At 30.0% G+C, this 14621-nt stretch overlaps 1 protein-coding gene across 1 annotated transcript in view; it reads left to right on the top strand.

The window, feature by feature from the left end:
* hbt (headbutt) overlaps positions 1–14621 on the top strand; it is a 170649-nt gene that overhangs the window by 23294 nt on the left and 132734 nt on the right. Inside the window, exon 2 of the mRNA XM_075360146.1 lies at positions 10926–11008. The gene's annotated coding sequence lies outside the window, so the exon portion shown is untranslated. The remainder of the gene's footprint in view (positions 1–10925; positions 11009–14621) is intronic.

Consider the following 14621-nt stretch of genomic DNA (forward strand, 5'->3'; position numbering starts at 1 on the left):
ACAGTTTCTTCGCTAATTCTTTAAAATAATAAGTGCAGTATTTCTACTTTAAACATTTATTTTTGTTACATTTTGGGTGAAGGTATACCTGTTTAGGTGAATGACAACTTGTTATTAAATTTCGTTCACTATTATTTCAGAAAGAATATATTAAGAAAACCTTTCTTTGAAATGTATTATATTAAAAATGAAACTATAATTTTTACAACCCATGATAAATTCAAAACAAAAGAAAACTTTCTGAGAAAATAGAGGATTTCAAGATAATTGGGAAGATATTATGTCATTTTAAACAAAAAAGGTTCAGCAACATGTTTGATTTGTCGGGAGACTATCATTTTAAAAAGAAGTATAATGTTGATCATCGTTATAATACGAAACACATATCTTTTAATGACACTTTTTCTGGCAGGTCTGTAATGAGGCGTGAAAAATTAGCTTCCTTCAACAAATTATTACAAGGACAACAAAGCGTAATGCTAATGGCGATCTTACAAGAAGTAATAGTGACAAGAGCATCATATACAAGTAAAGCTTTTTACATTCTTGGCAAAATTGTGAAACCATTTACTGATGCCGTGGTTGTGAAGTAATGTTTCATCAATGCTTTGAGCATATTAGTTGATAAATTTAACAATCTAACAAATTTTACAAACTTAACAATTAGAAAAATCAAACCAGAGATTTGGTTTTTCTTTACTTTCTTACTTCCTTTTTTTTACGTCATGAAATTATTTTATTCTTTCAAGAAAAGAATAAATTTCTCAGCGAGCGTGGGTGGTGTCTCTAGTAGCCTTTCTGTGAGACTTTACAGAAAACTTTATGAACTTAATTTTGGTTCACAATCTGAAAATACAAGTGCAATTGTTTCACAAATGGTGAATAAAGTAGTCGTCGTCTTTAAAGCAAAACTAAATATCTATTATGAAGAAATACAAAGCCAAATACTACTTCATTTTACAACCTTAATAAAAGCTAAGAAAGATGGTATACCATTTCTTTGGATATCTGCACGATCATTTCAAGATATGAAATCTGCCTTATCGAAGGAATTTAAAAGCAAATTTCAAGACGTAAGAAGTATTACGTAGAATTGTTTCTTGCTGATCGAAAATCCCTGGCATTTAAAAAGAGCAACTCTTCCACAACTACTTACATTTGGATATACTTACGGAAGGTTATTTGATGAATTCATTGAGTTCAAAATGATATGAATCTAGGGGTTATTTTTAAAGAAAAAAGGTAGGGAAAGGAGGTATAGAATTTTGAAAATTGGTGCCTGAAAAATAAAAGACTGTACAAAAATGTCCACAAATGTTGCTCACGTTCAACATATCTTTGAAAAAATCCTAAAATGAAATATACGAAGAACGTTTGTAGAAACCGACTTACATTCACATCTTGATGATGTATTAAGAGTAGCATGTAGCAATTATAAACCTGATTTATTTAAAATTGTTAACGTTTATCTCAATGTCAAAAATCGCATTAATACTTATATAAATAAATGATTGGAATATTTACTTTACACTAATCCTTTGATTAAAGTTGCCGGCGGTCTCAACTATCTGATCACTTTGTACATTAACAAGTTGCGGCCCGCTTTACAAGGCAAATAAATTAACTGGCTAGAAAGAAAAAAAACTTTGAATGTAGCTGCTATATATCATAACGTGCTGCCTTTTCTTTTCTAGATCTTCGATATCATTGTACTCTTCCTTCAATCACTTTTTCCTAGATTTTTTTTATTTCCCTCCTTAACTGAATATTTAATTTGTGATACACTGCTCTTACATTTTCTCCTGTCGTATTCTTATACTTCCTTTTTTCTTACATTTTCTTTAGCATTTCTATTGTTACAATACTTTATTGTCCATATACCCCTCACATACTTATTCTTCTTCTTCAATCTACTTCTTCTATCAATTTCTTCCTATGCTGGTTTTACTGTAGAATTTGTTATTATCATCCAAGTTTTCTCAATGTATTCATTTTCCTTTTTACTTTTTTAATTGCCTTATAAATTTATCTCCAATTGTAACCTCATTCAATTAAGCAGCATTATTAGTACGTAATTATAGCATCGTACGTAATCATCCTTCGAGGTATAATAACTAGCATATTTTTTTTTTTTAAATAGAACGAAAAGAACGAGAAATATTGTTTGAGACTGAAAATGTTTAGTGTCATTCAAATACAAAAGGGACTTTTGTATTTGAATGGGCTGGCGCGGAGGGATATTGGCTTGAAATGTAAGGATTTTTTTCCCCGTACGGGGAGGAAAACGCTCTGCCAACCGCCGCCAGGTTCGCTCTGACGGCAAGTGCGGAGCTCTCACCCGCTAAAAAACTTCCCCCTGTAGTCACACAGGGGACAGACCTAATCCACATGGTTTGTATATAGCCCCTGCACAATCACCCAGACGATCTTGTCACCGAATTAGAACAGCCAGAGCAACGGACCCCGGAGATCATCGGCGAACGACGACTCCGAGGAGATCTCGCCGCCCACCTCCTAAGGCTGGCCGTCCACAGCCGTCCGGCATCGGTCGCTCCGCCTCAGGTCAACTACTGTTTTCCAGCCTGCCTACATATTATCCTGAAGTATCTCAGGAAGGAAGGCGTCAAACCCTCCAAAATCTTGACTTGTTTGCGTGCGCGGTTTGGGGTATGACGTCACCTACTCAGACTAGGACTGGGCCAGCAAATTTAAAGTCATTTATTTAACTTCTAAGCGTGAAGCTTAGAAAACAAGAGTCACAATAGGCGTTCACGGACAAGTGTAACAGATGATAAACATTCGATCGACCAATAACAAAAGACCCGAATGATTCCTTACGGTTGATGAAATTGCTGCGAAAGTGGATATCATACGTGGAAGTACCCATTACATTATCACAAAGCGCCTTGGCTCCACAAAACCTGCTTTAGGAGGATTCCAAGATTCCACTTTTAACTTGAAATCAGGCCTGACGGGAAATTTGTCAAAAGATCCTTAATCTATTTTGAAGAGAGAAAAATAATTTTTTCATCTAATAGTCATATGTGATGAGAGACATGGGTTCATCACTGCACTCCCGAGTCAAAACGGGGGATATTCCAACGTGTATGGAGTGGTTTGGAACCTATTTTATTCGATTTTTCTGGTCAAAAATCATAAGAACATTAATTCTGTCTCTTAATTAACGTCCTATATATTTCAGTACGACGTCATTTCACCGGCGGTACCTGAAATTCGACCGAAATCTTTCACAAGCCGTAAAGATGCTTCGCAAACATATATTGATGCTTCTTACGACATATATTTGTATGAAGTTTTTCCATTATTTTCACGAATAGGTTGTAAAAATGTCCCGGGAGAACTTCGTGATACACTCTTTATATATGCTCTGAAGGTCTTTGTACTCGTATATCCTTTTCACAATTGTGAAATATGAATATGTGTGAATATTAGAGTATTTATGTGTACCACATATACTATACACATAGTATACTGTATAATATATATATATATATATATATAGTCGAGCCTAACTTGACTCAAAGACAACAGTTTTAAGATAGAGATCAGTTTTTTTTTGGGAAAGGATTGTTTTGAATTATATAATTACATAATTATCGGTGCTTTTACACTTACACGCCAGACTGCGAACAGATGCCTAGGCAGCTCTGCAGAGTACTGTTGAGATCATGTCACTGTTCTCTTACTGGGTAACCTGGTATTACATTAAATAAATAAATAACTTAAAACTCTCATCCTTTCTTTCCATTACAGCTAAGACATTTTTAAAGGAATTCCGTTCTCTAATTCCTCTCTACTTTTACGGCACTAACAATAGATTTTTTTCCATATAATTAAATCATAAAATAATTAGTGAATGACTTAAAAGTGAGGAGGGAAAAGAAAGTGGAGGAATTAAAGTAATCTTTTGTGTAGTTTTATAAAAATGTTAGAAGTGGATATATAAATACTATAAAAAAGTTTTTTTTTTCCATCAAATGATAAAGATCGTTTTATACATTTTGTTTTGTATGGTAACGGAAAATTTTTAGGAACATAATTATAGTTGAATATTTCTTTTTGTTTTTTATCGACTTTGACATAGTAAAGCTAAATCAAATTTGGGATTTGAACTTTAGACCTCCAGATGAAAGGCGGACACGCTACCACCGCGCCACGAAAGCAGGCATGGATCTAACTAAAACCTCCTTCTTCCTTTTTCCTGTTTAGCCTCCGGGAATCATCGTCAGCGATTATTTCCCAGGATGATATGTATGAGTGTAAGTGAAGCGTAGTCTTGTACAGACTCAGGTTGACCATTTCTGAGAAGTGTGGTTAATTGAAATCCAATCTCAAAGACACCGGTATCCAAGATCTAGTATTCAAATCCGTATAAAAGTAACTGCCTTTACAAGGACTTGAACGCTGAAACTCTCGACATCGAAATCAACTGATTTCCGTTGCGAAAATCCGTTCACCACTAAACCAACCCGGTGGGTTACGACCTAATACTTAATCAATTAATACCGCATACACGGAAATATTTTGGCTTATAATAATTACGCCGGTTTAGAAAAATTAAACAAATTCTAAAAAAAAACAATTAGTTTAGTTATGATCATACCCCCTTGTCGGATCGTAGTCAGAATTTAAAAAAGTTAGAATTTTAGTAGACGAATATTTTTTCCAAATTTCATGAACTTTTGTAATTAATTTTTTAAATATTCAACAATTCTAATACAATTCAGCTAATTATATCTCCATCCCTAAGTCCGATCTACTTCAAATTTCAATACTGTAAACAACTCATACAGTACCACTACTACTACCATTGTCAAGTTTTGTTTCAACAAAAGTTAAAGTTTTAAAATAGCGGTAAACACCCCGACCCCTTGTCTAAGTTAAAAATTGAATGGCATTAATATATATATATAAATATTTTTTCAAGTGTTAATGTTCAGGAAGTCCGGAGATATATCAAAATACAGGCCATTACATATATATACAGCCTTCCGGAATTGTTCATGGGTTTTTTTTGTGTTTTCTGTTAACGTGGACCATTAAACGTCGAAATTTATAAAAACCAAAATTTTTCATCAAAATTTTCATCGATCACCAAATTTTTCTTTATACTAGAACTAATTAACAGCTGTATACCAGCTATTCCCGGGAAAGTAAAAATCTATAATAATGATAAAGTGATTTTTATTATTAAATTTTATACGCACAAATAATATTAATTATTGAAATATTTTTTTTAGTGTAGTTCCTCATAATATAACTTCCATTACATCCATAAATATAATGTAACATCCATTAAACTTGCTAGATGCCATCAGTCCAGTTTTCTTATCAAAAAATAAATAAAAAATAAAGTAACTTGTCTTCAGTATACTATAATAAAAAAATTAATACACATTAAAAGAAACTAAAATACTTAAAACTCTTCCACTGAAAGAGATTTGTATTAAAAATATGTCAGGGCCTAAGTGGCTGACCTTTAATTAATTATCATTAATTTATTTAATATTATTATTTTTTTTTTAATTAAGACATTTAATAATTATTTAATTAAAAATAATCAAACAACCCTCCATACTTAAATCAAATTCCCACTATTATGTCGGTCTATACACACAAACACGCGTGCGTGCAATCCCACTTTAGTTCTACGTTCTTACCTAACACAGTTAACCAACAACCTTAATGCATGTAAAACATTTAAATTTTTATTAATATTATCGGTTACAAATTCTTAGTTTGACTGGTTTATCCCTTTGGTTTAAAATTATTAATCGTTTAAAAATCAATCTTAAATATCCAGTCAATCCATTTCATACTTCCATGCCTCTCGAAAATAATCGACCAATTATTTTCCATCTACATATGAATATTGTTAATTTAGGCTGTTAGCACACGAACTCATTGAATTTGTGGAAGTGTCAAGAGAAAAAGGAGAGTGCACGCAAAAAAATTAATTAATTTTGATGCAATGATTTGATCTTAAAAAAAATAGGGTTTGATTCAAACACTAGTAGTAGAGTGCTATTTATTCATTTGAAGAAAGTATAGTAAACTAGCAGCAGAGTAAAGAATACATTTATTAACGCTAAAAGAAGTCTAATCATTAATTTGGATGAAAAAAAATAGCGAGGAGTAATGTTCTTTTCACAACAGGTCAAGCTAATATTGCAACGTTTATTATAGAACCAGAACAGTACAGAATGCATAGGTTAAGTACTTCAGTACTCTAATTGTGATATACCGTACAATTTTGCATAATATGTGAGAAGTCGAGATACATAGTACTGAGTCCTCTATCGATGAATGTTTTATTACAAATTTTTATTACGCAACATATATAAAAATGGAAATGACAGAATTTTATCTTCCATAATATTTCTTTTATTTTTATAACAAAATTTAAAATATATTCAATAACTTTTAATTTAGATTAAAAGTAATTTGTACAAAGTTAAAAAAATTAACTTCTTACAAAAAATTTCTTCTCATAAGTATGCTTGCTCAAGTGAAAGAAAATCTCTTGAGATAACGTCGCTATATCTGAAATTTCATTTCCTTTATTATGTTAACAACATTCTTATAGAATAACAGATTAAAAAAGATAATTTTTTTTTAAATTAAATGAAATTATTCGTGGGTACGTGAAAGTCAACCCATAATTTAAAAAAAAAATTTATTCAATCTCTTTAACGACTACAATTTTTTTTCAAATCACATTAATTTTTATACATATGATAATAAGATGAATTAAATCTTTTACTCTGATCGGTACATGATAATACATCGTGTACACCGCGTCAATATAAGCTAAATTATAAATATAAAAACATGAAATAATGCTAAGTTAAATGCATTAAGTATAATAAAATGTTACTACAAAATTATTCATTATTCAGATGGCATCATTGACAATTATTTGAACACCTACTTAACTACACGAGGAACGGGTTGCAGAAAATTCATGTTTTTTAAAGTTCTTTTAATTAATATTATTTAAAAATTCATCGACAGGGTAATATTGTTTCTTTAAAAAATAATTGTTAATTTTATTTTAATAAAATTTGATAGGAAATTTTTTTTGTTTTTTATTAAATGTTACGACAGAAATATAATAAGGCCCTTTCTCAAAAGCCGAAGTATTATGTTGAGTTGTACGAAAACAGTTCCGTTGTCTAGTTTGGTAGGAATCGATATTGTTAATTTTTTTTTTTTTATGGAAAAGTGACTATTCTTTTTGGATTGTAAATTTATAAATACAAACACAAGAATAAGTTAACATAATTAATTTTTTAAATATAAGTTTACATGATTACGGGAGCCAAATAATGATCTGACAGCCCATTTTTACTTCCTTGTATGAAGTAAAGGAAGTATTGTGATCGTGAAAAATTTCGGTTTTCAAATTTCAACGGAAATATCCATTTTGATCATCGCTGAATCCATTTTGACTAATTTCGGCTTGACGTTCGGCTGTATGTACGTAAGTGTGTATCTCGCATAACTCAAAAACGATTACCCGTAGGATATTAACATTTTGGATTTAGGACTGTTGTAACAACTACTTGTGCACTTCCCCTTTTGATTGCAATCGACTGAACCGAAAGTGTCCAAAAAAGCCCAAAATTCCAAAAATTCTGGATTTTGGACTTTTTCTTAACTGCAATAATAACCCCTCATTGAGAGCTTTTCAACAATATATCGTAAGTGGTACTTATTTTCATTGGTTCCAGAGTTAGAGCCAAATAAAATTTTAATTATTGAAATATTTGGAACTTACAAGGGAAGGCACATCGATTCAAATCAGACTTCACCTCCTTATTTTTTTTTAAATTTAAATACATTGATTTATTAATAATTATTAACATCTGATTGTAAAAAAATGTTTTACCATAAATAATAATTCAGTAATAACAATAAAAAAAAAAAACATATGAAAAAATACCAGAAGTTATTAATGAAATAAAAACTTATGTACTTTTCATTTTAAAAAAATGTGTATATGTAATTTAATAGGTGTATAAGGAAAACCCACCGGGTTGGTCTAGTGGTTAACGCGTCTTCCCAAATTTGGAAGTCGAGAGTTACAGCGTTCAAGTCCTAGTAAAGCCAGTTATTTTTACACGGATTTGAATACTAGATCGTGGATACCAGTGTTCTTTGGTGGTTGGGTTTCAATTAACCACACATCTCAGGAATGGTCGAACTGAGAATGTACAAGACTACACTTCATTTACACTTATACATATCATCCTCATTCATCCTCTGAAGAATTATCTAAACGGTAGTTACCGGAGGCTAAACAGGAAAAAGAAAAAAAAAAGTGTATGAGGAAGTCATGTGGTGTCCACATCAGAATTTTTATTTTAAAAACTATTTGACTTTCTGAGGCAGCCCCAAGAGGTGATATACTTCAGACGATAGTATAAGTAAGGATAATAAATATTTAATTATGAAAATGTGGTTAATGCTTTATTAAGACACTTCAAAGGAAAACATTACGTTTGGTTTTGTTAAAAATGAAAGCAGTTAGATTATCGTAAGGCAACATATCGTGTAATTAAAACACAGAAATTTCGCTTTATAGTTAACAGAAATACTCTAATTATTAATGGCAATTCTATCCACGCGATAAGAAATGTTACGTCTCCTGAGAAGCATAATACAACGCTTTTATGCATATTTAAAGTTGAATGATTTCAATCCATCCAGTTAATGATTACTGTAAGCATTTCTCTTTTTGAAAAAGAACACTTGAAATACATTTTAATTTTTAATTTTTTCTTTTTTGGCTCTTAGACATATTTGACACACCAAGTATGTTGTTTTTATTTGTTCATGGAAGTAGAACAAATTCCGGAAATAAACGGTTAAAATATCTTAGTATTCCAAGATTTGTTGACTGAGCAAGAGCAAGAGGATTTGAATTACTTCATTACCATTAAATTTTTATTTGTCCCGGAAGGTTTAAATAAAAAACTCATTTCTTTTTCCCAACGTTAATGAAGAAATGTTAGGGCATCCACATTCTTATTGGACCTAATGGTGGTAGCCTTCAAGAATCCAAAGGAGAACCCGAACCCAAAATGTTTACGGACGAGTGATAATCGATTTTCTCGGTTAAATAAAATACAATAGTTAATTGTGCGTGGATTGGCTGAAACGGAATGCACAGTCGCTCATAACTAGCAAATGAAAGAAGCGTCACATGAAATAATATGACATGAAAGTACATTTTATTTGCTACAAAATCTTACATTCACTTTTCCACATAGTAACCATATACAGCTGCATACTTTTTCCAACGGTAAACCTGTCTTCTCTTACCTCAATGAAGAATGCAAGCGGTCTTTCTGCGATCAACGATTTCACTGCGTTCTTCAGTTCATCGTCCGTACTGAAATGAGTGTCCCTCTTTAAATACAAAAATCCCTTTCGGCACGCCGAATGGCGGAGATAGATTTCACCGGGCTAAGTAGGGTATAATAAAGATTTCTACCTTAAAGTAAAGAAAAACTTAAAATTTAATCAATACGACAATGGTTGCATGTGAAAAAAATTTTCATATGTTTAGCATACGGCAAGCCCCATCTTCTTACAATTCCAGCAATATTTTGTTCATCCTTGCCGTAAGGATTGGTCATATCAAAAATTTTTCAGAAAAAAGTTTTATGTCATGTTTACAGGACTAACGACCACTTTAAACCGATTCGATACTGTTCCTATTAAGGAAGGTATAATTTTTTTGTCTTCGAAACACCATTTTTTTTCACCCCTGGGCCAGTGGTTGGTGATATAAAAAAAAATTACTTACATAAGGTTTAGGCCCTTATCCAAATAATAGTAGGAACTTTAAACGGATTCGATATTTTACTTAAGAAAGTTATAGCTTTTATATTTTGTTGCCACCTCCATGGTCCGATTTAGTCCATTAACGAACTCGACTGAGATTTTGGGTCGTTATATTTTATACATCAATTTGAAAGTGATAGGCGCAAAATTAAAGCAGTTATCGTGTTCACAAGAAAGTGATATATAAATATATATAAACTTTGGAACTGACGATGGTTTTGGGGTCTGGGGGATGTGAAACGCGAAGATATGGTGAAATTTTCCGGATGTCGGATCATGGACCCATTACAGTAGGTAGCTTTCTTATGAAATCTACCTAAAAGTAGTGAAAATCGCACAGCGCCAAATCTGATGTGTAGGGAGGGTATAGAATAGTTTCAAATTTCAACTTCACAAGAGCCTCAGCGATTGCAACGATGTGTGTGGCCGAGCAGTATCGTGTTGTAGAGTTATCAGCTCCGTAGAATATCGAACACGATATACAAGTCTCCTCAAATGTTTTAGCATTGTTTTAAAAAGCACTGGTCGACCACTAAGAAGTTCATTCTTGATATTCGCATTACCAGTTACTGATGCAGGAAATGTTATTTTTCTCTGACTCACAGTATTTCTATCAATAGTTTAATCACCATAAATGGGTTTCAGACAGCAATGAATGCCATTATCTTCACTTTTCCCGCCGTTAAAATTTAAATCACTGCACGTTGTTTTATACAGTTGTCATTGCAGGAATACTCAAATCTATAACAATGGCGAGTGATAGAAATTAGGAGAGGGAGGGTCATCAAGTTTTGAAGTGTTAGTAGTAAGGGAATGAAACTACGAGATGGTAGCACCTGTCGCTTTGTGCGTTCCATCCCGTTACATTTTGTGCGTTTTGTCTCATTTTACGTTCTAGTGTGCATTATATATCTCAGCGCCTATCGCGTATTGTTCTCGCAAGCAGTTAATGAACAAGGCGGAAGATAAAATCTTGTACAATTTAATTTATAAAATTTTCTTCTTTTTTAAATATCTTATTTATTTATTTATTATTTTTTTTATTGTTTCAGTTAAACCTGATGTAAGAACTAAAGGGACGTCAGAGTTTAATGTAAACAGTATCATAAGAATCTCATTATATACAACAAAAAACGTAAGTTACTAAATTTACTTCACTATTAATATTTGTAAGTGTAGATTAAATTTAATATTATATTAATTTATTTTTATTATTATACTTTTATTATATTTTAATACCTTTTTTAAATTTATATTTAAAATTATACCGATTAAAAATAAAAGAAATGAGATCTTCTGGTTTCGAACACCTGTGCTGTAATGAAAAGGTTATTTTTTACTTACTAGCTGTTAATTCAACTTATTTTCGTATTATCTCAATAGACTGAAATTACGTATTCCTGTTGAATATAAACAAGGTTTAACGTTGAATCGTTTACGCATGAACGTTACGTTGGTAAAACATTCTATTTTGCTCCTAAAAGTTTTCACTGTATCAAATAGTTTTCCAACTTAAAATTTACATAATTTTTTGCCATTTAAGATTTTTATTAATTTCTCTGATAATTATAGAAAAACCTTTACATATTTTACAACTTATTTATTATATTCTAAATTATTAAACGTCTTACAGCTTAAAAAAACAATTCGATTTATATAATATGTAGTTAGAAAAAAATTTAAAAATGTTTAGAGGTTTGTTTTTACGCTATTTTTATTGGTATTAGACTACAACCAAAAAATCAGTTTATAAAAATTCGTATAAACAGAATCGAATATTGTATCAGGGTATTGTTCGCTGAAACCTTTTAAATATTAGACAAATTCGATCTATTTTAAAGTTAACCGATATGCCGGTTAAGTAATATTTCGTAGAAAACTTCATGACGATCAACTACTGTTGTATAATCGGCTTGGCAGACATACTATTCCAATTTCTATGGTTACATATACTTTTTTAGTTCATCAAAATTAAAAATTTTTCTACTGTACGTTTTAAAAATACAAACCATTTTTAGGAATAATTGCATAAAATATCGATTTAGACATAAAGACTATTTACAGAAAAGTAAAAGTTTACTTTTTTTACGAAATTATTCAAAATATCAAGTTATTTATTTTTCAGGAACTTCCTTTATTTACAAAAAAACTGAGAAAAAATCGCTTTTGAATTGTTCAGAATTTCCGTAGAGTACTACGAATTCAGCTAAATTAGCAAATTTTTTACACCAATTCTTATACTTTTTTTATTTTAATTAATATATTCTACATGTTAAGAAAATTGTAATGAAGACAGAAGATAATAAACCACTGACCATAAAGGAGGAATTAAACAAATGAATGATCACAGGTACTTCGTTACGATATTAAACGAAGATTACTAACTTCAATTTTCTATGTTAAACTATTATTATTAGTTATTTTAGGATTGCCATATTTTACGAACAATTTGTAATTGACTGACTTTATGCCAGTAAATTACCAAGAATGAGATTTACTACTTTTTTATTGAGTTTAGCAGAAATAAAAACCCATTATTTTAAATCGTGTATTTTCATATTACATCGATATCTCATTTTTATTGCCCATTTTTTTACATAATTTTAAGGAATTAAACATGAATAGGAAAATATCTATTTTAAAGAAACTTACAAACTGAAGTTATTTAACCAGAAATAGGTTATTTCCAAGATTGAAATCTTAGTAGTAGTGTCTTCACTTAAAATATTTTCCACCTGGTCCCCTCCTTTTGATAAAAAATAAATTTTGTTTGGATGCAATGTAGAAAAGACTAAATCTAATACTCTGATGAAACGTTTTTTACCGAATTTTCAAATTACGCGCTTACGCAGTAAGTCACAGTGGTGAGTGAGTTTAAACTTGATGCTTTTGTGTAGGGTCTACTCGTTAATCGAATATAAGGAGAACGTTTTATTCCAAAAATCAGTGTGTTTCTGAATGTAAAATAGTGAGGGCGTTGAAAACGAAAAGTCGATCTTCTTGTGCGGTTTTGTGCAAGAGTTTTTAATTTATACCACGTCCAGAATTCAAGTAACTTAATCGAACGAAGAAAACAACAATTGAAATAACTTTCCTTGAAAGTTTTTTCACTTGATACGAGAAACATATTTTCTTCCTTCTTTATTTTAAAAATTATTTTTTGACTTACAAGTTGCGGATATATTTTAGAAGAAATTTTCAAAAGATAAAATATAAAGAATTTCTCCCATATTTAGGAAATAATTTTTTAAGATCTATTCACTGAATATGTATTTTAGTAAAACATCTCAAGGAAAACAAATTAAAGTATGTCAGCGTTTTTGTTACATAAGTTACGCTATAAAGATCATCATTTTACACAGTTAATGATTATTAATTACGATTTATATGGAAAATCTATTCGAATATAATTATACACTAAACCGATCTCTCTTTTTATTTTCTAGTAGCGGTATTAAATTGCAGAAAATAATAATTACTATTAATTAATTTCTGCAAACTTTATGCTTAGACACATAACTAGGATGCCGATATGTTCCATTATATGATTCATATGATTTTATTACCGTAAAGAATGTAGATAATATTAATTATTTAAACTATAATTAATAAATAATTATGTTAAATGTGATAAATTATAATCATGTAATTCAATTGAGTAACATCTACTTTTTAAACTATTCTTTACGAATTCCAATTTTATAAAATATCCAGTTTCCGATTTATCAGGACGATGAACTTACCTAGAAATCTCTTTTAAATATTATGTTTAAAATTAATTAAATCAACTATAATAATAACTCGATTCATTAATTTTTTGTAAGCTTTTTTTACTTATTAATTTGCACTGGTATTTAATTATTAAAATAACTGTTAATTCAACCTGTACCACTTTGAATGAATTTATATTTTAAAATGCAGCCTAGATAAGTGGAGTTTTATTAACAGCTGTAGACTAAATTAATTAATTCTATTATTAAATTATTTCATTAACCTCATAATTTGAATGTGCAAAATTGAAAAAAAAAAATTACTAAATTATTACAATAATTAAATTTTTATTATTTAGATCTTCATTATTACGTAATAAAATTTCCAGTTCACGATTCAGTTTAATTGAGCACTACCGTAGAATCAATCAAGCTGAATTGAATCAAGAAATTGAATCTACTAAATATTATTCTGTATTGTTATTCAATCAAGTTGAACGTCAAAAAAAGTAGAAAGGCCTCCTTTTTTTATGTGGTTTTTTAAATTTAACAATATTGGTTTTAACAGCTTTTTAATACAATTTTCTCACATAATGAGCATTATAATAAATGTATGAGTATTTTTTATGTTGTTTTAATTACGTAATTAAAAAAATGTAATATATTTCTTACAAATTAAGAAAAAAATCTTAATTTTTCTCGTTCAAATGAATTAAATTCTTGCATATTTGTATTTTTTTAAGATGCTTTTTACCTGCCTTTAATTACATAATTTCATGTTAATTAAATCACCAAAGTTATTTCTGTGACGACAGTGTTTTTAGTCTTAACTTTTTTCCATTTATTAATTTATCAGTTAAAGTTTTCAAAGGTTATTTTAATTCTTACCTGAAAAATATAATTTGGAACTATTTTCAATGCTATGAAATAATAACAATAAACATTCATAGTTGTTTATAAAAATGAAAAATTAATTATAAAATAATAATAATTATTATTATTAAATAATCACTGTCAGACCCACCGGGTTGGTGTAGT

This window comes from Lycorma delicatula, chromosome 3 (genome assembly GCF_047948215.1).
Source record: "Lycorma delicatula isolate Av1 chromosome 3, ASM4794821v1, whole genome shotgun sequence".
NCBI lineage: Eukaryota > Metazoa > Arthropoda > Insecta > Hemiptera > Fulgoridae > Lycorma > Lycorma delicatula.